The sequence below is a fragment of the Peromyscus leucopus genome, chromosome 16_21 (genome assembly GCF_004664715.2).
Source record: "Peromyscus leucopus breed LL Stock chromosome 16_21, UCI_PerLeu_2.1, whole genome shotgun sequence".
NCBI classification, from domain to species: domain Eukaryota; kingdom Metazoa; phylum Chordata; class Mammalia; order Rodentia; family Cricetidae; genus Peromyscus; species Peromyscus leucopus.
The window spans coordinates 35344511-35372476 of NC_051084.1; the positions used below are offsets into that span (position 1 = coordinate 35344511).

Consider the following 27966-nt stretch of genomic DNA (forward strand, 5'->3'; position numbering starts at 1 on the left):
TTTGAGTCCTCCACCTACCCTTCTTCAAAAATCACTGGGCAAAACGTACATTGTATTCTTCTTGTAAGGGATCTACAGGCATGGTGAGTAACTGTGAGAAAATGGACAGAGCAGGAAGCCAGTGGCCCTGCTAGGCAAGTCATGCCCCTCCTTTTCCAGGGCTCCCTGAAGTACCGCCTGAGAAGGACATGGCATACACACCGCCTCCCTCTGGATAGATAGATAGATAGATAGATAGATAGATAGATAGATAGATAGATAGATAGATAAAGAGGAGGCTTATGATCTCAGAGGGTAAAAACACTTGACAACCCAAGTTCAATCCCCAGATCTCATGGTGGAAGCAGAGAACCCACTCCCAAGGGTTGTCCTTTGAACTGCACATGTATGTGTGCCATAACACACATACATAACAACAACATTTTTAAAACACATGAGGGTTAAGGAGACGATTTAGTCAGTAAAGCACTCCTCACGCCATCATCAAGACCTGGATTCAACCCCCCAGAACCACATTTCTTGTCAAAAAGCCAGACATGGTGGCACGCACATGTAATCTCAGCACTAGCAGGGCAGACACGCGAGAGTCCCTGAGGCTCACCGTCCACTCAGCTACCTAATTGTGAACTCTGGGCCGGTGAGAGATCCTGTCTCAAACAAAACAAAACAAAACAAAAAAACAAGCAAAGTGGACAAGATCTGAGGAATGATAGTTCCTGAAGTTGATTTCTGGTATTACATGTTACATACATGTATACATACACACTTGATAAAAGTAAATAAACTCACATAGTATCCACATTCTACTCCTGGATGGATGGATGGATTTAGAGACGGAGTCTTTTGTTTTGTTTTTTTTTTTCGAGACATGGTTTCTCTGTGTAACTTTGCTCCTTTCCTGGAACTCACTCTGTAGCCCAGGCTGGCCTCGAACTCACAGAGATCCGCCTGCCTCTGCCTCCCAAGTGCTGGAATTAAAGGCGTGCACCACCACCGCCCAGCAAGAGACAGAGTCTTGCTTTAATGTTCAGGCTGGCTTTGAACTCCTGGACTCTACTGGTCCTCTCACCTCAGCCTTCCCAATAGCTGAGATCACAGGTGCAAGTCACCCTGGAGGGTGGCTACAGTATGCTTTTCAGCAGTTGAGGGGTAGCTCAGTGTAAGAGGGGTGTCCTAGTTAAGGCTACTATTGCTGTGTGACACACCACGACCAAAGCACCTTGGGGAGGAGAGGGTTTATTTCTGCTTATACTTCCAGGTAACGGTCCATCCTTGAGGGAAGTCAGGACAGGAACTCAAACAGGACAGGAACCAGGAGGCAGGAGCTGATGCAGAGGCCGTGAAAAGTGCTGCTCACTGGCTTGCTTCCCATTGGCTTGCTCAGCCCACTCTCTTATAGAATCCAAGACCACCAGCCCTGGGGATGGCACCGCCCACCATGGGCTGGGCTCGCCCCCATGAATCACTAATTAAGAAAATGCTTTACAGCTGGATTTCATGGAGGGATTTTCTCAGTTGAGATTTCCGTCTTTCTGATACCTCCAGTTTGTGTCAAGTTGACATCAAACTAGCCAGCGCAGAGGGCAATGTGACTGACCCAGTGTTCTGATGACAGCCCCATAGATTGCTTTTAACATTTCATTTTGACAAAGAAAGCCGTGGTAGATCCTCACTCCCAAATCCACACACACACACACACACACACACACACACACACACACACACACACGTTTAGTTGGTGGGACTTAGGAACTGCACCATCAGGCAGTTGCTGTCAGAGACACTTGAAGGCAGCGGTTCTCAGCCTTCCTAGTGTTGCGGTCCTTCAATACAGGTCCTCATGTTGTAGTGTCCCCCAACCATAAAGTTATTTGTTGCTACTTCATAACTATAATTTTGCTACTATTGTGGATCCTGATGTAAATATCCACTATGCAGGATGTCTGGGATGCAACCCCTGTGAAAGGGTCGTTTGACTCACCCCAAGGGTGTTGAGACCCATAGGTTGAGAACTGCTCTAAGGACCGTACCCCACGCTACACTCTCCTAGTCAGGATACCATGAGGCTATTGCTCTTTCAGCCTATTCTAGAAAGACACCTGAGGTTCATCATCATCAAGGTCCAAGGGCAAGAACAGAGTCAAGTTCAGCTTCCTCCTCTCCCCCACTTCAGCCAAGGTCAGCAGGCTACATCAAGGCCGGCCAGACCTGGCACCTGGCTGACACCTCCCGTGCCTGTCACCTGTGTCCTTGGCTAGGCTTCCCCTCCCCTTGGAACACCACTGACCTCACCTTGTGTGGCCAGCCCTGATCTCCAGGCACAGCCCTGGTACCACCTGGTACCATCCTGGATCCTCCCGGAAGGGGGTTCTCAGCATCCCTCCCTCGCCCTTCCCACATTAGTACAGGCATCTATCCCAGCATGGGGATTGGTGAACAACCCAGAGCCATGGTGCCAGCAGACTCTCAGTGCCCTGCAAGCAGAGTCTACCTCCCCCAATGAGCCATCTGCCCATGGGGGCTCCCATTTGAAGACACAGCAATCTCATTTATTTTCTGAGGCTCCTGGCTTTGCCTTTCTCACCTGAGAAAATCTGTCTCCAACCAAGCAGTCAGTAAGTGAATAGCTTCCACACACCCAGTCAGAACCACATTGCTCCTTCCTTTGGATCAGCACTTTCCTGCCATCGACTCACCAGACCCAGTTCTCCCCTAAGCCATCCCTGTGGCTGGTCAGACTCTTGGTCTCAAACTTGGATGGATATCTGTACACCCGTCTTCAAAACAGCATCATCTCCATGACCAAAAATTGGGCCCATTGAATACCCACTGCTTGTAACCGAACAGAGAAGGGAATTGCTGCACAGGCGTACAGTGAGAGAATCTTCACCTTTAAAGGCAGGGAAATCGGGGCCAACCAGGTTTCTCAGCAGCAAAAGGGCCTTGCCACACAAGCCTGGCGACCTGAGTTCCGCCCCCAGAGCCACATAAAGGCAGAAGGAAGGAATAAACTCCGCAAAGTTGTCCTCTACCCCCCACACACATGTGCTGTGGTACACTCGCCAAAGATACATGTATCATGCACCCATACATGCGTGATCCACACATACACACAATAATTTTCTTTTAGTCTAAAGGGTAGGAAAATCTGGCTCACACTGACTCAGGGGGAAATTCAAAACATTATGTGTATTTCATGGCAAGAAAAATGTAACACAAAAGTAGGGCACACGTATAACACGAGCACTTCTCATGCTGCTACTTTTTAAAAAGTACCCCCAGGAGACAGCAGGGTACATAGATGGCATGCCCATTTCACAGATGCATAGACTGAGCCCTGCTGAGGTGAATTTGAGCCTGAGGATCAGCCAATGTGGGCAGAGAACACTAGGCGTTTTGTGAAGATAGTCAGACTTTAAAAACAACCTTTGACTCATTAAGAAAAAAGGGATCCTAATTATCCTAGCTATCCAAAGGATGAAGTGTGTTCCTGAGTAGATGGTGAGCTTCCTGTCCCTACAAGTTATGGTTAAAGGTCCATGAGGGAGTCACATCAGCAACACGCAGCTCCTCGCACATGCCTCACCGTGTTCTACCTCCTGTCTCTCTACATTTATCACTTTCTCCCCGCCACCCTGAAACCACTTTCTAACCTTTGCTAAGGACGATATCTTTTTTTTTAAATACTCAATTTAAAAAAAAAAAATTTCACATGTGTATGAGCAATACACAAATCATAATTCTTAAAAATAACAAATTGCAGGCCAGAGTAATCATAAGTAAATTGATATTGATAAATAAGCTTTTCTCCAGAGCAGTAGGTGGTTTATTTTAATCTAATGAGTTTTGTATTTTCTCAGCTTTCAGATGCCATGATGAAGGGCTGTCTGCAATAGAATTACGACGCTCTCCAAAATATTGTAATTTAATGCCTCATTTTGTCAAGACTTTCTGGAAAATGAGATTTGTTCCCAGTGAGGAATTTTACTTGGCTTTTTCCCACGTGCCCCCACCCGCCTCCCCAGGCATAAGGGTGCTCCTTGGGCTGAGCTGGGGGTGGGGTGGAGGCAGGGGGAGATGAAGGTGAAAAGGCAGCATATCGTCATCACCATCATCATTGTGGTCATCGTTGCGGTCATCATCACTGTGGTCGCCATCATCCATCATCTCTATCACCGTCACCATCACCATCATCATCATCATCATCACTACAGTCATTAGTTGTCATAGTCAAACCTCATTGTCATCATTATCATCAACATCAATATCATCATCATTAATATTATCATTTGTGTGTGTGTGCGCACACACGCATATGTATAACATTCCTGCACACACGTGCTAGTGGAGAGGACTTGAGAAGCCAGAGTTTGAAGTCTCTCTAGATTCTACTCAGGGACTTTTGAGTTTTACGTGGGCCCCACTCACTATTCAAACAGTAAATTGAAGGTTTGAGGAGACGGTGAAGTGCCTCCCACACCAGGATCAGGAGCCAAGTTCAAATCCCAGGGTCCATGATAAAAACTGGGTGTATGGCAGATCCCAGAGCTCACTGGCCAGCTAGCCTAACCAAACACAGGGAGAGACCCTGCCCCAAAATACAAGGTGGAGAGGGGCTGAGAGATGTCTTAGTGGGCAGGAGAACTTCTTATGTAGCATGAGGACCTGAGTTTGGATCCATCCCAGCACCCATGTGACAAGAAGGCATAGTCTCTGATACACCTGTAACCCCAGCACCAGGGGGGATTGCTGGCACAGGCTGTCTGGTAGCCTACCTGTAAAACAGAAGTTCCAGGTTCAGAGAGAGACACTGCCTCAAAGGAATAAGGAGAAGGTGATAGATGTGAACACTAATGACCTCCCAAGACCTCCAGGAGTGCTATGCATATGCAGCACACTCATGCATTTGCACATATCACACACACACACACACACACACACACACACACACCACATATATACACAGAAAAAGATAAAAAATAGACAGTAATTGAGGGAGATATCCAACACTGATGTCTAGTCTCCACATGTATGTGCACGCATCCACATAAGAGGAGCATGCGGCACACACAGTGGATAAGTAAACTTGAACAATAAAGTATGCCATTTGATGTCGCAAAAGAGACCCCCTCCCCAAATGACAAATCTCCTCCCCTAATGGGTCCCACTCTGCCTCCTAGGTGCTTCTGTCCCCTTTTGGACGTCTGGTCTCTACAGTCACAACATTAACTCTCACCTCTTGGAGCAAGCCATTCATTCATTCACTCAACAAACTCTCTCTGAGTCCCAGTCACAAGCTGGGCTGAGGCCCAGCAAATGTCAGGACGACCTACCTATTCCTTCAGCCCTGTTGGTGGGAGTGACTTTCACCCTCGGCGGCACACCAGATACTTCAGGCACAACCATGCTGGTTGGTCCTTTCATAGTGGTCTCTTCTAAGTTCTCTGTCCCTTAAAGAGCTATCCATACGTCTGAACTAAGAAAGTCCAAGGTCTCCACATTGGATTTCAAAGTAGGTGAGATGAAACTCGATGACGCCAAGCTCACTGTGCGGAAGTGATGCAAACTGTCACTCACACTGACCGGTAAAGTCCACCCACAGATGGTGGCTGACTGGAGTGAAGAGAGATAAAGAGATGTGTGAGAGGAAATTAGAGCGGTCTAAGGTGCAGGACCTGGAGGTGGGTCATGGGATCATGGTGACAGTGGTGGGGAGGACTGTGGTGGTGGGGAGGACTGTGGTGGTGGGGAGGACGGTGGTGGGGAGGATGGCGGTGGTGGAGAGGATGGCGGTGGTGGGGAGGACAGCGGTGGTGGGGAGGATGGTGGTGGTGGGGAGGATGGTGGTGGTGGGGAGGACGGCGGTGGTGGGGAGGATGGTGGTGGTGGGGAGGACGGTGGGGGGGAGGATGGTGGTGGGAGGATGGTGGTGGTGGGGAGGATGGTGGTGGTGGGGAGGACGGCGGTGGTGGGGAGGATGGTGGTGGTGGGAGGACGGTGGGGGGAGGATGGTGGTGGGGAGGATGGTGGTGGTGGGGAGGATGGTGGTGGTGGGGAGGATGGTGGTGGTGGGGAGGACGGTGGTGGGGAGGATGGTGGTGGTGGGGAGGACGGTGGGGGGGAGGATGGTGGTGGGGAGGATGGTGGTGGTGGGGAGGACGGCGGTGGTGGGGAAGATGGTGGTGGTGGGGAGGATGGTGGTGGGGAGGATGGTGGTGGGCAGGATAGTGGTGGTGGGGAGGATGATAATGATGATGATATGATGGTGGTGGTGATGGAGATGGTAATGATGGCGGTTGCAAAGATGACGGTAGGTATGGTGGGGACAATAGCCGTGGTGGCAACTGTCCTTTCTTGGGTACATACTCAGCATGGCCAGCATTCTTTTATTGTTAGTTCTCACAATTACACAATCAGGAAGATGCGAGGCTAGTCCAGCAGTAAACAGGCTGGGATGCAAACCCCAGCGAGGTCCTGCTTCTGGCCATGGTTCAATACTTGGGGCAGACTGATGATCTTCATGAGAACAGAAAACAGAGATTTCTGAACGATCTCGAGGGTCTGGTGTGCTATCGGGGCAGTGAGATGTTGGGGAGGAAGGGACAGATGCAGGGAAGTGGTGGATGCTCCAGGAAAGCCTGTCCCAAGAGCCTCTTCTCCACTCGGGGCCTTGCAAAGACTGGGAATGGAGGAGCCGGCACAGTCGTGGCCACCTCCTGATCCTGCAGGATTAATCTGAGCTTGGGCCTAACAAGGCAGCCACAGGTAATGACCCAGGGCCCTGGGGGACAGGAGGCGACAAGAAGAAAGGACTCAACCCCCATGTCAGCTTTCCCTTTGAGACGTCTGCCACTTCCTAAGCCACCGGCAGGAGAAGCTGGAGAAGAAGCAGAAAGCGGCTGGGTGGCAGAGTGGTGTTCCAGTTGACTCGCCCTACTGAGGAGATGGAAACTGGAGTATGGGGACACCAAGGAAGAGTGGCTGTGGCTAAGACTCCAGGCTCCCCTTGGATGACTCTGGAATGTTGCTTCTAGGGTGTAGATCCAACCCTGAAAACCTGGACCAAGCCTTGAGTCAGACAGGCCTTGGCGAGAGGCGAAGATGGCTGGCAACCCTACGGTCGGCCAGGTGATGCTGTGAGTCCTCTCTGAAAGGATACACAGCCCCCTGATCCTCCATACTGTCCCGTGACAGAATGACTTCACAGTCACAGTTATCAGCCCCATTACATTCAGGCCAAAGGAAAACAGGAGATAAGAAGCTACAGAAACTAGAGTTAAAAATATCAGCTTAAAAATTATTATGACAGTATATCTGCAAAAAAAAAAAAAAAAAAAAAAAAAAAAAAAATGTGACCAAAAAGATAGACAGGCTTAACAAAGAATTAAAAACTACATGATAAATTCCAAAAATAAGAGCCAGGCATAGTGGCGCACGTCTTGAATCCCAGCGCTCAAGAGGCAGAGGCAGGTGGATCTTGAGGAGTTCAAGACCAGCCTCATATACATAGAGAGCTCCATGGTTATATAATGAGACCGTGTGTGTGTGTGTGTGTGTGTGTGTGTGTGTGTGTGTGTGTGTGTGTGAAAAAAAGCAAATCCAAAAATGAATAATATAATAATTTAAAATCAAGTTATCATGGTATGAACAGCCAATCATCAGGAAAAAGGGAGGGCTTCTGAACATGGAAAATTTATTCCAAAGAAAACATGAGGGGCTGGGTAAATGGCTCTGAGGTCAAGACTGCTTACTGCTCTATCAGGAGACCTGAGTTCAGGTTCCAGTACCTACATCAGGTGGCTTACAAAAGCCTGTGACTCTAGTTTCCAAGGACCCAACACTCACTTCTAGCCTCTGTGGGCACCTGCGCGCATACACACACACACACACACACACACACACACACACACACACACACACACCACTAAATCTAATAAATCTTTTAAACGAAAAAATGGAGAAGGAAACATGAAGTGTGGGTGAGACTTTACCTCAAAAATCAAAACAATGAAACAAGAAACACAATAAAGAGTAAAGAACATCAGACTGAATAAAAATAACATTTTCTGTAATGTAAAATATATTCACAACTGAAGTCTATGCCACTGCTGGGTACACACCTGCTGGATGGAGCTTGATTCCCATCTTAGATTCCCACACCTGCACACCCATGTTTCTCCACCATTCACAACAGCAAGAAAAGGAAGCCAGCCCAGCTGTCCATCAACACACAGAGGGATTAAACAAGATGTAATACATACACATGTACACATGAAATTTTATCAGTCATAAAGAAAACAAGATCACGGCATTTCCAGGAAAACAGACTGAATTAGAAACGATCACATGAAGTGAAGTAACCCAGCCTCAGGAAGATAAACACTGTGTGTTCTCTCTCATGTGTGGATCCTGGGTTTTAATGTTTCTGTGTGTATGCATGTGTGGGAGTGTGTACAGGGGAAGGGGGCTCATGGGAGGGGAGAGTAACAACGTGGGAGGCAAGAAGGCAGAAGAGGCTTCCAGTGCAGGGGAAAGAGAAGAAAAAGCAATAAAAACAAAGTATCCATGAAAATGACCCCGGAAACCTGAGACTTTGTATGGCAATTTTTAAAATAACAAATAAAAATAAATTAATAAAAATAATTAAGAGCTGGGTGTAGTAGCCAGGCAGTGGTGGCACCTGCCTTTAATCCCAGCACTCAGGAGGCAGAGGCAGGTAGATCTCTGAGTTTGAGGCCAGCCCAGTCTATAGAGAGAGTTCCAGGACAGCTATGGCAACACAGAGAAACCCTGTCTCAAAACACAAAACAAACAAACAAACAAACAAACAAACAAACAACAACAAAGAGCTAGGTGTGGTGGTGCACACATTTAATCCCAGCACTCTGGAGGCAGAGGCAGGTGGATCTCTGTGAGTTTGAGGCCAGCCTGGGCTACAAAGTGAGTTCCAGGACAGCAGGACTACATAAAGAAACCCTGTCTCAGAAAGAAAGAAAGAAAGAAAGAAAGAAAGAAAGAAAGAAAGAAAGAAAGAAAGAAAGAAAGAAAGAAAGGAGGGAGGGAGGGAGGGAGGGAGGGAGGGAGGGAGGGAGGGAGGGAGGGAGGGAAAGAAAGAAAGAAAGAAAGAAAGAAAGAAAGAAAGAAAGAAAGAAAGAAAGAGAGAGAGAAAGGGAGAAAGGAAGAAAGAAAGAAGAGAGAAAGAGAGAGGGAAGGAAGGAAGGAAGGAAGGAAGGAAGGAAGGAAGGAAGGAAGGAAGGAAGGAAACCCCCAAAGAAAGCAAAGAAGAAAATGTGTAATGAATAAACTAGTGAAGGGAAAACTGAAAATAGAAAACAACCAAAGAATGTTTTTAAAACTGGAAGGAAAATAATGATGTAATAAAAATGGGAAGATGGAGCCAGTCATATGGCTCAGCAGGCAAAGGTGCTTGCTAAGGAGCCTGACCCCCTGACTTTGATTTCTGGAACATACACGGTGGAAGGAGAGAACTGACCCTTGCAAGTTGTCCTCTGACCTCTACACGTGAGTCACGGCATTCAAGTGCCCACACATATATAAAAAGAAACATTAAAAAAAAAAGAAAGTAAAAGCAAAGAGGAAGGTAAACCAAGAAGACAGAAAGCAACTCTTAAGATAGTTGAGAACACCTGGTAAGTGTGTGTGTGTGTGTGTGTGTGTGTGTGTGTGTGTGTGTGTGTGTGTTTTCGTCCGTTCGTTCTGCAAATATCTTAAATATAAATGGAACAAATATTCAAAAGACAAAGGAAGACTGGATTTCAAAACAACTACATTCTATTTACAGAGTATCTACCTTAAATATAATGACCCGGTGGGCTGGAGAGATGTCTCCAGCACTTCAGAGTCTTGGGTTTGAGTCCCAGTACCCCACATAGAGGCTCACAACCATATCGGTAAGAAGTTCCAGGAGATCCAACCTCCTTCTCTGGCCTCTGCAGGCACCAGGCATGCATGCACACAGTGCATAGACATATTCCCACAAAACACCCACACACATAAAATAAATAAATAACAAAAATATAATGACACATAAACAAGGAACAAGAACTGATTTCCCCGGACCCACGGGGGAAGGAAAGAAGCTGTCCTCTGACCTCCACAGCCATACAGTGACATGCACGCACAGACAGACAGACAGACAGACACACACACACACGCTGAATAAATGAAGTGAAATGGGAGGACCATGAGGCATCTTTGTTGTCAACAGACTTGGTAAGTAATAAATGATAAAGTCCTCACAAGATACAATTAACTAAAACGGACGCACAAGACACTAAAGTACAAATAGTGCTATGACACCAGGAATTGCAAACTACAGCTTATAGTCTTCCCAGCAGGAAGGAAGCTGCACCCCCCCCCATGCTGTTCCCCCCTGCCCTCCCCCCCCCCCCCCGGAGCCGCTCAACTGGTAAGGAGGACAAGCACACAAACCTTCCCAGAGTCCCTAGGAAAACAGGAAGAGGCAGGAACAGTTCCTGGCAGATCATAAACCGGGAATCTGATACTGTGAGCTGATACAGAAAATTGAAGCACAAGAAAGGAAAGTCCAGGGGCACATCTGGAAATAAAATCAAACCCAACGTGGCAAATTGCATAGTCATGCAGAACACGGTCAACCCAAACTGTTGGAGCTAGTCAGTGGTAGAGAGAGATTGTGAAAAGAAAAGTGTGTGTGTGTGTGTGGTGTGCGCGTGCGCGCGCAAACATGTGGTTGTATATGCATGGTGTGTTTGTGGGTCTCTGTGTCTGTGTCTGTGTATGTGTGTGTGTGTCTGTGTGTTTGTGTCTCTGTGTATTTACACATATGAGTGTGTGTGTGTATGTATGTCTGCATTTATTCCAGGAATGAAAGATAGGCTAACTTCTGAAAATCCAACATTATAATTCTCCACACTGTCAGAAGGAAGAAGAAATTTTATAGTAATGTGTCAATGGACACAATAATTCACTGGAAAGAATTCTATACAACCCAGGCATGGCGGCACATGTCTTTAATCCCAGCACTTGGGAGGCAGAGGAGGATGATTAATAACTATAAAGCTATCCCACGTTCATGGCCAAGAGCTCAGTGCTGTCAGGATACTGCCAATACCACCTAAAACAATCCACAGATTGAATGCAGTGCCTCTAAAATCCCAGTGGGGACTGAGCATGGCACTCCATGCCTGTAATCCCCATGCGCAGGAAACTGAGGCAGGAGGATCATAAGGTCCACCTTGGCTACATAGTGAAACCTTGTTGTAAAGACAAATCCCAGTGGTGTTATTCACAGAAATTGGAAAATCCATCATAAGGCTTTATGCAAAAATCTCAAAGTATCTCCTAAATAGTTAAAACCATCCTGAAAAAGAGAACATAGCTTGGAGGTCTCATCCTTTCCTATGTGAAACCTGACTACTAAGCTACAGTAATCAAAGCATGTGATGCTGACAGAAGAGAAGACACACTGACCGATGAACTAGAATGTAGTCCAGAAATAAACCATCACACAGAGCCAGTTGGTTTTATGAAAGGTACCAAGACAGTGCGATGGCAGAAGGACAGACGGAGCCGGGGAAACTGATCACGTGCAGAAGAGCCAAGCTGACTCCCACCTTGCCTTGTGTATGAAAATGGACTCAAATTAGTCAGGGTTTTCTGGAGGAACAGAATGGGGGAGAGAAAGAGAGAGAGAGAGAGAGAGAGAGAGAGAGAGAGAGAGAGAGAGAGAGAGAGAGGATAGATGATAGATAGATAGATAGATAGATAGATAGATAGATAGATAGATAGATAGATAGATAGACAGACAGACAGACTTGCAGGCTACAGTTCACCTAATCCAACAATGGCTGTCTACCAATGGAAGTTCCAAGAATCCAGTAGTTGTTCATTCCACAAGGCTGGATACCTCAGTTGGTCTTCAGTATCTGCCAGAAGTAGTCTCTGACACCAGTGAAGGAATGGACCTGCTAACAAGAGCAAGCAGGCAGAGAGCAAGAGCTTCCTTCTTCCATGTCCTTTATTTGGGCCGTCACCAGAAGGTGTGGCCCAGATTAAAGCTGGATCTTCCCACCCCAAAAGATGTGGATTAAAAGTGGGACTTCCCACTTCAAAAAATTTAATTAAAAAAAAAAAACCTCACAGGTGTACCCAGTTATTTGGGTTCTAGTTAATTCCAGATATAGTCAAGTTGCCAGCCAAGAATAGCCGTCTCAAGGACCAAATCTCTAAACTTCCTAGAAGAACATATGGAGAATCCCCATGACATTGGATACAGCAGTGACTTCTGTGACACCAAAGCCCAGACAATGATACAGCAAGAAAGAATTTAGACTTCATAGAATAACAATCTCTGTGCATCAAAGGAGACTCTCCACAGAGGGAAAGGGAGCCTTCCACACAGGGAAGTGTTTCTAACTCTTCTATCTGATAACAGATGAAGATCCAGAATACAGAAAGATTCTCCAACTCAAACACAACAAATGACTCGATTCAAAACTGGACAGAAAGTACAAATACCCAGTTCCCATGAAGGGATGCACCCCACGGCCCACACCTGGGGGCAGGGGAGGGTGCCAATCAAAGCTATGGGGCTATATCAGAAAATGAAGAGTACGTGTTGGTGAGATCACTGAGGAGCATTGCTGGGGGAGATACAAAAGGGCACCACTGCTATAGAAAACAGACGCCAGGACACGACAAAGCTCAGCAATATTGCCCTAGTATTTGTAATTCCACTCTTTACATGTATACCGAGAGTTGGGACCCAAATAATATGCACACACCAATGTTCACAGCAGCATCTTTAGAGGTTGGAGACCTAAACATGCAGCTGTGCATGAACAGGAAACAGGACATAGTGTATACACACCAGAGAATTATTCAGTCATGAGAAGGAATTGTGATCTGAAATTAGAAAACATGAATCTAAGTGAAGGAAGACAAATACATGAGATACCCTGAATAAGCCAACAAAAAATAAGGTAGATATTAGCAGGAGTAGAAGAGAGAAGAAATGGGGAGTTTACTTTGTAGTGGGCAAGGAGTTTCTGTTTAGGACAATGAGATAGTTTTGAAGATGGCAAGGGGTGATAGCTGCACAAGTCTATGAATGTACTCACCACAACTGGGCTGTAAGCTTAAACACGATTTAAGTGGCAATAATTTTAAGATTTTTATTTGTAAGTATGTGTGCACGTGTGTGTTTGCACCAGGGTATAAGCACGTAAGTGCAGAGCCCAAGGAGGCCAGCAGGGGGTGTCAGATCCCTTGGACCTAGAGTTACAGACAAGTATGACCTCCTGACTAATGCTGGGAACCGAACTTGGGTCCTCTGCAAGAGCAGCAAGGGTTCTTAACTATTGAGTCATCTCTCTGGGAGCTAAATGGCAAATTTTATGTTATATGCATTTTACCATAACTGGGGAGAGGGAGTTAAAAGAAAATATTCTTAATTTTATAAATGGTGTCAACAAGAAAGCTACAGCAAATACCACAATAGCAAACAGCAAAAGCTTTGTCCTTGGAACGAGAAGTGAATTGAAATAAGACAGTCTCACTACCACTACCATTCAATCTAAAGCTGAAAGCGTCTGCCATTGCAATAAGATAAGAAAAAAGTCTCCAAAAGCATGATATAAAAATCTTATTTCTACAGAAAACATGGGCTTGTGCCCTAAATTATTTCAAAATTCTGTAGATAAACTGTCAGAACTAATACAAAAATTTAGCGATGTTTGTAAGATATGGGCCAATATTTTTTTAATCAGTCATACTTCTATGACAAATAGGTGACTGGGTATGAGAAAATATCACTTACAACAGTACTTAAAAACATAAAATACATAGAAATAAATCTCATAACAGGAAGTAAGAGATGCTGCAGACTCTTAAATGCATTCCTGAAAGAAATGTATTAAGACATGGATAAACGGTGAGGTGCATCTTGTTAATGGATTGGAAAACTCAATATTGCAAAGATGTCGATTTTCCTCGATGCAGTTGCAATCAAAATCTCAGCAGGACTTTTGTGGAATGTTCAAAAGCTGATTCTAATAGTTATATGGAAATGCACAGAGCCAAAAAATAAAGAATAGTCTTAAAGAGAAATAAATCTGAAAGAATCACACATCAAGGTATCAAGTCAGTGTCTAAAAAACTGTCAGAACAGAGCCAGGGGTTTGTATTGGCTCAAGGGAAGTGACAGACTAAGAGAATTGCACGCACACACACACACACACACACACACACACATACACGCACTCATGCTCACAACAATCCTTTTTTGGGACAGCTCAATTTCAAATCGTTGGCCATCCACACTAGAATGGTTAGATTATGTCGCTGTCATACTGCAGAGAAATGGAGGTCAGATGACGCATGCAAGAAGAACCTCACCAGCAAGTGCAGTGTGTAAGCACATCAAAGCCAGGGCAGTGCACGATTCCATTTAGCTAAGTTTGAAGGTAAGTTAGATTGTAGCTACGTGGGAGAGTTTGCCATGAGTGAGGTCCTGGGTTCAAATCCAGTACCGTAAAAACTTAATCAAAATGAATGTGGCCTTAGAAGTGTGTGGCTAGGAGGAAAGGTGGGGAGATGGCCTCTAGTGGTCAGTTTTTGGGGTCTTTGTGGTGCTGATGAGGGAGAAGTGACTGCTTTGTAGAACTCAGGCTGCACATGTGCGATTCTCACACTTTTCTGTATGTTACACATCATTTAAAAAAACAGAAAAGGCCCTGATTCACTTGGCACCAACATCAATACTCTATTCACAGACATGGCCTGTCTCCTTTCTGGCCCTTCACCAAGGGAATCATGGAGCTTTCCTCAGTTTGGACAAAGGAAGGGGCCTCCCCCTCCAGGACAAGCCTCTCTCCACCCTACAGAGCCTTTCTTCATTTTTGTTTTTGGAAACAGGGTTTCTCTGTGTAAAAGCTCTGCCTGGCTTAGAGCCTTTCCTTTCTTTTCTTTTAATAAATATATGTGCACTGGTATTTTGCCATGGGTATCAGGTCCCTTGGGACTGGAGTTACAGTCAGTTGTGAGCTGCCTGGTGGGTGCTGGGAATTGAACCTAGGCCCTCTGGAAGACCAGTCAGTGCTCTTAACCACTGAGCCATCTATCCAACCCAGCTTAGAGCCTTTCCTAAGGGTAAAGGTAACACAGCAGCCCCAGGCAGCATGCCTGTGCCATCTCAGAGTCCAGGATCACAATAATGAAAATAGCATATGTTCAATGCTTTCCATGTGGTAGGCACTCTTTCTAAGCATTTTACATGATATACATAACTTTATCCTCCCAAGAATTCCCTGAATTGGGTCTGCTGTGGGATGGTCTGTATGTCAAATCTGTTGCTCTGATTGGTCAATAAATAAAACACTGATTGGTCAGGGGCTAGGCAGGAAGTATAGGCGGGACTAACAGGGGAGAAAAGAAAGAACAGGAAGGCAGAAGAAGTCACTGCCAGCCGCCACCATGACAAGAACCATGTGAAGACACTGGTAAGCCACAAGCCATGTGGCAAGGTATAGATTTATGGAAATGGATTAATTTAAGCTGTAAGAACAGTTAGCAAGAAGCCTGCCACGGCCATACAGTTTGTAAACAATATAAGTCTCTGTGTTTACTTGGTTGGGTCTGAGCAGCTGTGGGTCTGGCGGGTGACAGAGATTTGTCCTGACTGTGGGCAAGGCTGGAAAACTCTAGCTACATGGGTCACTGGCATTTCCGTTTTTCAGGCCAGAAAGCAGAAGAACGGAGCACTTGGTGAACTTAGTGGACCTGGTCATTCACATGGGTGAGCAAGAATTGCACTTGGGAGTCTGGCATCCAGATCGACACAGTCCCCTTGTTTAAACGGGCACAGAGAGGAAGCCGGGTACAGAGCGCCTGCTCATGCCCACCCGAGCCAGGCAGCGGGCTGTCTCTCCCAAGCAGGCCATTGCAGCTATACCACCCCTTAAAGGCACAGTTCCAAGATGAGAGGCCATTAGGTAGGTCCCGGTCAGCGGGGCTAGGTCCTAAGCCTAGTGATCCAGGCTAAGATGCTATGGTGGTGTGGGGAGATGTCCCTTGCCAAACCTGGGGACGAGGGTATCAGAGCTTCCCCAGGTTCAGGTCCCTGCTACTGAAAGGACTGAGAACAGAGGCAAAAGTGGATTCCAGGGAACCTGGTCTCACCCCAGGCACTCACTGGGAGCCCTCTGCTCCCCACCCAGGCCATTTCAGCAGGAGAAAGCCTGGGCCAAAGCACACAGGGAGGCAGACACTTGTACACAGACAAGCACAGGTGAGGAAGGTTCCAGGGCCAATGCCAGAGAAGAGGGCTCCTGCGTGGTGAACACACTTGGAAGGGGGGTGTTCGCCTTGCCCTTCCCCAATATCCCAGCCTCGCCTCCAACACCCTGGCCTTGCATGGTGGCCCCCAAAGGAGCTGTGAAGCCGGCAGGTGCAACCAGGTCACCTAGTTAACAGCCTTCCTCCCGCTGTATTATTCATGGGCTCCCTTCTTCCGGCCAGGCTTCAGTTTCCAATAGCCCTCAGGCAACGCGGACCTGGCTTGGCAGGTCAGCCATGCTGCCCTAGCTTGTAGCACCCCGCCTTCACACCTCACACCCTGCCCTTCCTTTCCTGCTAACAGCTTCCAGGACACTTGAGGTGAGGTGGGAGCTCTGGGGTCAGAGAAGAAGGGCAAAAGAGAGGACTTTCAGCTGAGTTCGCCACAGGAGGCTAAAGCCTCCCAAAAGAGCTGTGCTATACATACAGAGAGGAAGGAGGGGGGAGGGGGAGGGAAGGAGAGAGGGAGAGGGAGACAACTGTCCCAAATACAGGATTCCAAATAAGCACCAAGGTCAAGACCACAGTGTGTCTATTTCTGTAATTTTTGTTGATTTTTTGATGTTGTTGCTGTTGTTGATGTTTTTGAAACAGGGTCTTTCCTGTAACCCTGGCTGGCCCTGATTTGCAATCGTACGCTGGAATTATGGGTGTAAACCAGCACGTCTGGCCCGTTCTTACTTTAAGTAAGCATATAGTTTCCTGCAAACAAGTGGCGTTTAATAAATATTTGCGGGTGTATATGCCTCATGGAAAGACGGATGTCAAAATGAGGCTGGGAGCCGGTGGGAAGACACTGTTCTTCTGGCGGGGAGGTGGTCACGCTGAGACAGATGACTGCATATTGCTCCCATCACTGAATCGGTGGTAATCAATAAAAATGACAGACTGATTGACCTCCCGGGGATCGCACGAGTCACTATTGCTTCTGCCAAGCACTTTTGTGTATCTCGTGAGAGTCTTGACCCCCAGATCAGGAAGGTTAGCCACTTGCAGGTTTTAGGGTTTGGTTTGGGTTTTTTTTTCCAGTAACAGATGGGCAATGAGGGTCCTAAGAATTAAGTTTTGGGTCAGGAGCAGGGCCTGTCACTGATGTCTCTGCATGTAAGCTGGGGGACAGCTGTGGGGGAGGGCAGGGACTTTCTTAGACATCCTGTGTACGTCAGTGGCTCATAGTCACTGTGCATGTGCCCATGCCATCACGCCACCCACCCAGCTTCTACGGTACACCTACTTGAGCCAGGAGCCAAAATATCCAGCCTGAGGACAGCTGCAGACAAACCAGGATAACCATGAGTACCAAGGAAGCCATGAACCAGCTTGCCCCACAACAGGGGGCAGGGGGCAGTGAAAAACAATAGCAGCTCCAGACGGACTTACAGACAGCTCTGAGGCACCAGGAGGAAGGGGCCCTGCCTGTTGCTTCTGAGATGCTGAGATGGCCACCTGGCTTACCCCTAGGGCTCTCTGAGACACTCTCCCTCTTGGCTCTCTTAAATTCCCCGCAGATATTGGAGACTTTTAAATATCCCATCTCATCCTGAAGACAGGAAAGGGGGTGGCCCAGACACCAGCCCCAGCCCTGTTACTGCCTCCGGATGGATCTTTTAACTGTTTTGATCTGCTTCCATCTTCGCAGCCTGGGACTATGGGCTCTGCCCTCAGTAGTGGTAATGACTAAGGAGTTCCAGAGCCTTGGCAGAATTCTGCCTCTGTACCTGCTAGCTGTGTGACTTTGGACCAAGTGCACAACCTCTCTGTGCACCCCATCTCTCCTCTGGTAGAAAATGGACAGCGCTGTAGGTCTTATACCCTAGGGTTGTTGTAAGGTGCCAGTGAGCCTAAGTATTGGACCTGGCACACAGTAAGTACCTAATAAATGTTTCTTCTCATTACCACCAGCTCTGATACCCTATGAGTCCATGTCACAGGTCACAAACTGGCCACCCATAGGCATATGATATGTGATCCCCTGGAACAGGGGCCACTGAGGCACCAGGGCCTGGAACTACACATGGTTCTGAGCCTGGGCTCATTAAATGTCAGCCAAATGAATAAATGACCTCCTGGTGTTTTAAAATACTTTATTTGGTAACACTTACAAGTGGGAGGTTTTATTACTTTTAAGCTTTTTTTTATTCTTTGGAAGAATGGGGGGGGGGGTCCCCAGCAGCCTAAGAGATGCTCTGCCAGCTGCTTAGCAACCAACACAGATAGCGGCAGCAGTGCCCCCTTTCGGCGTGGTGAGCTCATAGAGTAAGCCCCACACCTGCCCACCATCCCGAATCCTGTGTGCACCTGAAGGTTAACCCCATAGCCCAGTGCTGAGCACAAGAGAAGTCACGTACAGGGAGAGTTGCCATTTACCTGGCCCCATGCATCTACCCATAGTGACTTCTCTAGAACCCCAAGACCCACTCCAACCCCAAGACCTACTCCGTTCCCCAAGTCCAGCAGAGAAGGAGGGAGGGCCTTCTGATCTGGTATGCCCAAGACACCTCATCACTCAAGCCATGACATACTAGACCTCTGCCCAAGAGGACAGACACCCCCCCCCCCATGCTCCGTGATACCTCTCAGCTTCCCAGGCCACCTAATATCCTGCTTGGAAACTCCTTCTTCGTTTGCTTTCTACTGCTGTGATGAACACCGTGACCAAAAGCAACTTGGGGAGGAAAGGGTGTACTTCATCTTACAGCTTGGAGTCCATCCTGAAGGGAAGTCAGGGCAGGAACCTGGAGGCAGGAGCTAAAGCAGAGGCCATGGAGGAGTGCTGCTTGCTGGCTTGCTTATGAGCTACAGGGACAGGATGCCACTAGAGAGGGCAGCACTCAGGGTTCCACACTGAGATATGCCGTCAATGTCATCCACAAACTCCCCGTGAAAGGAGAGTAGCACAAATTTGACGTGGTGATTATTTGTGGAAACGGTAACATCTGGGGACCATGTAGACATAAAATTCACTACCTTTCTCTCTTTGTTTCTTTTTTGAGACAGACTGTTAAGTATCTCAGGCTAGCCTTGAGTGTACTTTGTAGTGAAAGATGTTCTTGAACTTCAGATCTTCCTGCCCCACCTCCTAGGTGCTGAGATTACATGTGTGAGCCTTGCTTATGTGGCCTTGAGGATAAAACTGCATGCCTTTAATCCCAGCACTCGGGAGGCAGAGGCAGGCAGATCTCTGTGAGTTCAAGGCCAGCCTGGTCTACAAAGCTAGTTCCAGGACAGCCAGGGCTGTTACACAGAGAAACTCACTCTTGAAAAATGAACAACAACAACAAAACAAAGCAAAACAAAAACCCTGCACTCTGCCCACTGAGACACACCTCTAACCCCTCTTTTAAACTTTGTCAAAGTGGTTAATAGACAGTAGATAGTGGTACTGGTGCCTGTGCTATTTTTCTGTCAGGCAGGGGTGCTGTAGGTATTCAGTTAGAGGTCTCAAAAATTAGAGCTGGTACGTGCTCGAAGCTGGAGGGCTGAATGGATGCCTCCCAACCATGAGTGTGGGAACCACCAGAGGGCAGTTTGGAAGTGCCCACTGGCTTTCTGGATGATGCCCATCATTGTATCTGTCACCAAGATACAGCCCAGATCCCACAGGAAAGCGAAGGGGTCTCAGAGTCTCACACTACTGACTCTCTGGACATGGTCTCAGAACTCTTCTGGCCACAGTAAAGAGGGGAGGTACCAACTTCCCAGAGTCAGGGCATCCTGGGGGCTCAAGATGAAGACCAAGGCAAGCCTGGGGCAGGATGGGTACCACCTCTCTCTCTCTCTCTCTGAGGGCAAAGGACAGAAAAAGGTAGATTAGCCAAACAACTCCCTTGGACTTGGACTGTCCCCAGGAAAGGATAGGGTCCCACACTGAGAGGCAAGACAAAGGCCACATCCATGAGGATGTGACACAGGTGGACCCAGGCAGTATCCCAGCTGCCCCCTTTGTTTCCTCACTCCCCTCCCCCGCCTTCCGCCACCTCCCTCTCTCTCTAGCTTTCACTAGCTCCCAAATTACAGCGTTCTTTCAGAAACAGACAATCAAGTGGTATGCAGGCCCTTGTCACAAATGGCATCTCAGGTCCTCTCCGAATGGAAGATGGCCTTTAAGGAGGAAGGTAACATAGTTAACAGTGTGCCCAAGGGGCGGGGTTGGGGGGAGGGGGAGAGGGAGAGTACTAGCAGGATGTGAGTACAAGGCTGATGCCCCCAGTCTCCCAAGATGATGAGAAGCTCTGGGGAGGCTATGATGCAGGGCCCAGGCCCCTGAGGCCCACTAGGGTGATAGAAACCGGCCAAGCTCAGCTTCATATAAATGCTATTGCTTGACCTCAGGCCTCAGTCTTCCCATGCATAAAATGGCAGGACTAGCTAGTGCCCATGATGCTTTGGCTCTTCAGTCCAGGCCACAAAGGCAAGTGGCAAACATGGCCAGGTGGTTGTAGGCATGGTGGAGAGCTGAGAGCTGCAGGCTCACTCCCAGCAAAGAGGAGCTGCGGACCTAGGCTGAAGTTACAGGGTTGGGACTTGCAGACGGGTACAGGAGAGGCTAGGAGGGGCAGGAGGAAGCCTGAAGGCATTGGACCTCTATCTGGGTTTGCAAAGGTGCCCAGACCCTCCTGTGAAAGCCACTGTTGCTATTGTGGATAGGCGACCGCCAAGCAGAGATTCTGTCCTGAAAGAACAGTTCCATGAAGCAAGGCATGGCAGCACACCCGCTATGACCCCAGCAGTAAAAAAGGATAGGATGTTCAAGGCCGGCCTGGGATACATAGTTTCAGAGCAATCTGTCCAGGGACTCCGGTCATGGCAGCTCTCAGCTCCTACCCATTGTCCTCAGCTACACACACAGATACAATGTGACCTCCAACTCCTCACTTCCTGCTCATCATCCTCAGCTACACACACAGATACAATGTGACCTCCAGCTCTCAGCTCCTGCTTATCATCCTCAGCTACACATACAGATACAATGTTACTCGTTATAATCAGAGCCACTGAAGGTCTAGACTTTAATGTGAAACTACAGGATCTAACTTTAGAAGTGGAAGTCCAAGAGAGAAACTATGATGCCACACACACACACACAGGTACACATGTACACACACACACACACACACACACACACACACACACACACACACACACACTCGCATCTTCAGGCACAACTCAATTCATGAGCTTCTCAGGTCATCAAGCCCTGAAAGTCAAGGGCTAGCTCCGCTCTATGACAGTGTGTTTCACCCACAATCAAGTGGTATCAAAGGGGCTAAAAAAGAAACTATTCTTTCCATGTACATCAGAGGCCAGACTTCTCATAGTTTGCACCTTATTGATGCTCAGAGGAAGTCTGCAGGCAGATGGAAATTATTCCCACTGTACAGATAAGAAAGTCAAGGCCTGAGCAATGTTAAGTGCCATACCAGGGCCTTCAGAACTCAGGGGTACAGCATTGTTTCAGCTTAGTCCCTAAAACTCATGCAGGCTGTGCATTATCCTCACCAACCCAACACACACTTGAGCAGGGTTCAGAATGCATACAAATATGAAAGCCAGACTTGAACTGCACAACACGGCCCAAGGCCACATGCCTTGTGCTGAACAAGACAGAGCCGGGAGCAAAGACCTGAGGCCCATCTGTGGGGCCCACAGGAGGAGCAGCCGTGGCTGCCCCATTCCCCAGGGCTGAGCCAGATCAGGTTCCATAGTGAAAACCTAGAAGCCGGCTCCTTGTGGCTACTTCTTAAATATGCCAGCCTCTCGCTGATGCCGGGGGTAGGGGGTGGGGGAAGTGGGTGGGAATGGGAGGGGGTAGTATACATTTTCTGCCCTATGGGACTCCACAAGGCTACTTCCATAGCAGATCCAAATGAAGATGGTCCATAAATATTCTTGTGTTTTCTGAATTGACTTTTTTTTTTTTTTTTGTAGCAAACAGATGTATAAAATTCACCGCTGCTGCAGACTTTCAGATCAAGTTCTAGAAATCAAGTTTCCAGCTCCTTGGGTGCACCTTTTGTGCCCCAGTCAAGATGCTCCCAGGGGAGCCGCTATTCTGACGCATTCTACAGCTGCCTTTTGCCTGGTGGTTCTTTTCCCTTTTTCTTTTGAGACAGTCTCCTGTAGCCCATCAGACCTCAAACTCCTATGCAGTTGAGGATGACCTTGAACTCCTGATCTTCCTGCCTTCACCTCCTGAGTGCTGGGGTGACAGGTGTGCACCACCATGCCTTACAGTGCTGGGATCAAATCCAGGGCCCCGTGCACGCAGGGCAAGCACTCTGCCAACTGAGTTATATCTCCTCGGTTGGCTGTTGTTCTTTAATAGGCCCTGTGCGCTTCAGTCCCCACCTCTCCCTATTAGTGCATATTTGTCTTTGCTTTTCTTATTTCTTAAGTGTTTTTTTAAATGTTTTTACATTTACTTATTTAGTGTGAGAGTTTGTGTGTGTGTGTGTGTGTGTGTGTGTGTGTGTGTGTGTAGTCACATTTGTGCATGCATGCAACAACTTCCATGTGTGGTTCTCTCCTTCCACCTTGTGGGTTCCAACAGGCTTGTCAGCAAGCACCCTTATCCTCAGAGCCATCCCACCAGCCTCTTTATTTTGTTTGAAATAAGAACTTTCTATGCATGCAGCCCACTCGGGCCTCAAACTCGAAATCTCCCTGCCTTGGCCCCGCAAGTACTGGGATGGCAGGCATTTGTAACATCATGCCTGCTCACCACACTGCTCCTATCTCCACCCTAGACCCTTGGAGTGTGTGAGCTGGAGATCTCAGCTTGAAAAGCATGCACCCAGATCCAGCAGATGGGCACCATTAGCCACCTATCCCACAAGAAGCCAACAGGAAGAGTCGAAATCAGTTATAGGCCCAGCAAATGCTAAACTGAGAGAAGGCTGAAGGATGACTCGTTCAGTCAGTGCCCGGTGGACGCACACCCCACCACTGGCCACTCACCCCCTGAGCAGCAGTCCTCAGGGAGGGCACAAAGGGGGCCTGGGCTCTCGTGAGGAAATCACATAAGTGATGCAGACCAGTGGGAAGCTCCAAGGAAAGGCAGCGTGAGAGGAGGGATGGAGGGAGGAGAGGGAGGAGAGGGAGGAGAGGGAGGAGAGGGAGGAGAGGGAGGAGAGGGAGGAGAGGGAGGAGAGGGAGGAGAGGGAGATGGCCTGGAGAGGCAGCCTACCTCCCACTCAGAGCTCCACCCAAAGGCAGGAAGGCTTCTGGATAGGAGGCACCTGCAGAGTCAGAATCGCCCCGAGACCTTCAGAAGCATGGCCTCTTCCACTGGAAGCAAAATGTTCCCATCCTGTGGCGTCCACCTTGACCTTGTTCACCAACTAATGGACAAGTAGGGCTAACCCAGTGCTGAGAGGAGCCAGATTCCAGATTTTTTTAAAAAAATGAATGCTTAAAAACATCTATAATTGAATAAGAAACAAACAAGTTCCAAGGCAATTGAGTTCATTTCTAAAACCACCTTTACACATGAGCGTACTGAATCGCTTCAACATGAGAGCTCAAGAACACTGGAAGACCACTAGGCCAGACACTCTGGAATCTGAGATGGACGAGGACTCGCCAGCACCTTATGGCCCCACTCTATAAGGCCTAGGACTGTGCCGGTTGGCACAAGCCAACCTACACAATGCCAGAGCTGCACTCCTCCAGGCTGAGAGCAGCACAGCAAAGACAGAGCTGGGGTGCATATGACGACCTTTTACGACCTTTTACGTGGGACACCATTAGCCCTTCCGGGCCTTTGACCCCAGCGGCAGCCAGCTTTGAGGGCAGGGACTGGAAAACACATGCTACCATGTCCACCACCAGCCTTGCCACTTGGTGCTCGGGACCCTCCCTGGGACAGTAGAAGAAGCAGAAACCTAGCGGAGAAAAAGCCAGGTCTACATCCTCCCCTCTGTACACTCCCCACCATGGACTCTTACGCAGCTCCTTCTCTGTGGCTACTCACTGAGAGGCGTTAGTGGGTCAGTTGAGATTGGAGGCAGTTGCTCAGTGCCTTCTGCTTAAGGACAGCATCCACCCACCCTAGGTATCTTGGAGGTGGAGACTATGCATCCAGTTTCCAGAAATCTGCCCACCTCCTCCCAGTGGCGCAAACATATAGCAATGTACTGTGCTGCATAGAAAGCCAGACTGCCCTCTACTACGTCTGTTCAAAGCCCCCCAAACACAGACACTCTTGTGGCATCCGCAGGTACAGCCCCAGGGGCTGCCCCACCCAAACACAGGTATCCAGGGCAGGGCTCCATCCACATTTCAGTCCTGGAAGGTTCTGTGTACCCCAGCACAAACTTAGCAGCATGCCAACCACTCAAGGATCTTAGAGAACCCAGAGCCTGGTCTGGAGAGGTTGGGGTGGGGTCTAGAGTTCTAACAGGCTCTCCTGATGCAGATGCTGGCCCAGACGCCTGGCTTGGGCAGAGGTTCTCCTAGGCCTTCACCTCCTAGGTGAAGCGTTTTGAATTTACACTTGAGCAAAGTGGCCTTTATAATGCTGAACTGGAAAAAAAGCATGCATGGGGGAATGACAGGTAAGGTGGCTGGTGGGGAAGGGAGGCTGAGAGATACCCCAATTGTCTCTGGCCATAAGCTCCATGCAGCCATTTATTGAGCAGCTGTGAGAGGCCCAACTGATGGAGCCGGGGAAAGCAGAGACAGACGTGGCTATGGGGGGCCTAGCCAAAGCCAGAATGCCAATTCCGGGCCGCCACCCTTAATGCTTGCCTCCAGTCAGCACCTGGGTAACACGTTCACACCAGGGACTTGGTAGTGCCTTTGCAGACCACCGGGTGCTCTCTCTGCCAGGCGGGCCTCTGCTATTCCTACGGCCAAGGTGCCCCTTGCCCACCCCTCCTTGGCAGAGTGACATCTGGTCCTACCACCCCCGTAGGTGCTGGCCGCATTGCGCCTACCCCGGCACCAGGAGCCAGGCGTTCCTCCCAGCAGCTCCTGCCACAGTGGGCTGACTCATCACCACCTCGCACCTGGCCCCAGCCATGCTCCGCAAGCCCACCCCCACACACACAGCATGGTTCTTCTCAGGGCAAGGATCTGGCTCGTGCTGGCCCACAAATTATCCTCATGCCCCTCCAGGTTACTTTAAAAATCCAGATTGGGGTGGCAGGCACTTGCTAAGGGGCTGGGTGAAGGGATAGGGTCAAGGTCTGTTCTAGAGGAGATGGCCAAGTGTGCAGAATGGGCGTGTCCGCTTTCCGGAGTGTGTGGACGTGTTACTACTCCTGCAAGGCTAATTTCTATCAACGTGTGACCATGCTAGCGCTGGAGCCGGGGTCGCAGTGGCCAAGGGCACCAGATCTCCGCTTGCCTCTCGGAGGCAGTGGCTCTCCGTGCTAGCTCTGGGCAAGAAGAAATAAGTGCAGGGCGGCTGGCCGGCCACCACCCTAGAATGCGCGGGATCTGCAGGATACCCGGCCTGACCCGAGGGGACAATGGGGGCAGTGCTCCTGGGGCCAGCTCTGAGGACAAATAGTACACTGGCCAAGGCCAACCAGCCCCGGGGCCACGGAAGCGAAGCGCGAGCAGCGCGAGGCTCCTAGCGCTGCTAAGGACGCTTCTGCCTAGAGCCACCAGTACTGGGAAGGTGGCAGGAGTCCCCTGGGGTCTCCCGTGGGCCTGGGGAGGTGAGCAGGGAAGAGGTCTACGTGACTTCAGGTTCCTCCAGCGCCGCTGCCCACCCTAAGGTGGAGGTGCCACACCCCGCCTCCCCACTTTAAATAGGGACCCTTAAGTCAGAGGGGACAGGATGGTTCCCAACACCTTCTCACACCCTATCTAGACCCAGACCCTCTCGGATGCGTGAAGAGCGAAGCCCCGAGATCATAGCGGTCCCAGGAACAGGGTTCCGGGTGGCGCGCGGCTTGCCGAGGCCAACAAGCAGGGAATTGGAGTTCCCGGGAATCAAAGTTGCCGCGCGTCCGGCCGCGGGCTGGAACCGGGCGCGGGACAGAGGGAAGACCGGGACGCCCGCCGCGAAGCCCGGGAACAAGTGGCTCTGCCGGCTGCGGTCGCGGCCCCACAACACTAACTTTGGTGGCACGCAGAGGGCTATCGGCTCGGGGAAAGGCGAAGGGATCGGGGAGGGAAGGGAGGCGCGAGGCTCCCCGTACCGTGTGCGCAGGTGGAGCGGCGTGGCGCCGCGCCTCGGAATCTGCTCGCCACCGGCTCGGCCCCCAAGGGCCACCTGCTCCAGTCTTGGCCACCGCCGCGTCTCGCTGCCGGCGCGAAGGCGGCTCCGGGATCCACTCAGGCCGCCCGATCCCCGCTAGCGGCTCGCTGGATGCAACTTCAGACGCGCAGCGAGCTCAGAAGAGGCTCGCTCCGCACGGCCAGGGACACGGTGCCAGGGTGCTCCATCCCCCGGACCCGCTCCTTATGCAGCTCAGCGCCCGGCAGCCGTGGGACGCGTTCCCGGGCCGTGCATCGTGTCTTGCTGGGAGCCGCAGCCGCCGCTCAAGTCCGCGATCAACTTTCCCTCGCTCCTCCGCCCCGCGCGGCCCCGCGCCAGTCCCCGCCTCCTGACGCGCCGCGCTCCCCTAGCCGCGCCCGAGCTCCGCCCGCCCGCGTCCGCGCGCCGCACCTCGCTCCCCGGATCCCTATCCCCGCCGTACGCCGGGCAGCTGCCCCAACCCCAGCAGGGCGCCCAGATGGGAAGGTGCCTGCTCCCGCCGAACTGTCCTCTGCGGGTGCCATGGCGCCGGCTGCTATGACAGCCCGTGGAATCCCCCAAGGAGTAGGAGGGAGCCCACAGAAGCGGACCTTGGGTGCGTGCCCGAGCCGGGCATGGGGGCCGCGATCTCGTAAAGGGCTGGGACACAACCACAGCCTCCCGCCTGCTCCCAGCAAAGGCCTGGGGCTGCCACGCTTGCGGAAAGCAGGGAGGCGCACAGCCTAGGTGAGCCCGCGCCAACTGTTGGCTTTAAGCGCCCCCTTTCTGCTCCCGGAGTCGCTGAAAGGTTCCTCTGGTTCTTGGGTGCTACTGGCCACCTCTGGGCTCCCATCTTGTGCCCCTTCGGCTCTGCAACTCAGACGGCCGCTGATGTTAAAAACTGGGGACCCTGGGTCGAAGACATCCTGGAGGTCCCCAAGCACACACACCCATGAGATACCCCTCTGTAGCAACCCTGATTGAAGGAAGGTTCTCCCACCTTCTTGTAAGCCTAGAAAGCAGTCCTCAAAGCTGTTGGGCAGCATGATTGACTGGAAACACCACGAGGAGGTCTTTATTCCCCAGGCTGAATGGACTTGTTCCTCACAGGCCAGCTTATTGGCACTGGCTGTTTGGAGCCGTGGTCTAGGCACGGACTTTCTGGGCCTCAGCTCATTTTGCCTTCAACATAGCTTTCAGCTGGGTCCTGAGGTTAGTCCAGGTTTCTTGGCAGAGGAGGCTGCTTCAGGAAGGCCAGGAATTTGCCAGGGGATGGAGACAGGAATTGCACCAGAGTAACTCTGGGTCTACAGTGCCAGTCCTTTAGCATTCCTTCACTTGCTCATTCATTCATTCATTCATATTGACTACTATGTGCTGGCTCCTGAAATAGGCTGAGTATGGTCCTATGCCTCAAGGAAACCCTCTAAAGAGGAACCAGT

The 27966-nt window shown here is 49.7% G+C and overlaps 1 protein-coding gene across 1 annotated transcript in view; it reads right to left on the reverse strand.

Moving 5' to 3' along the window:
- Positions 1-26841, reverse strand: part of Cdh23 (cadherin related 23) — a 382909-nt gene extending 356068 nt beyond the window's left edge. The window contains exon 1 of the mRNA XM_037199816.1: positions 26487-26841. The gene's annotated coding sequence lies outside the window, so the exon portion shown is untranslated. The remainder of the gene's footprint in view (positions 1-26486) is intronic.
- Between the last annotated feature and the right edge of the window lie 1125 nt (positions 26842-27966).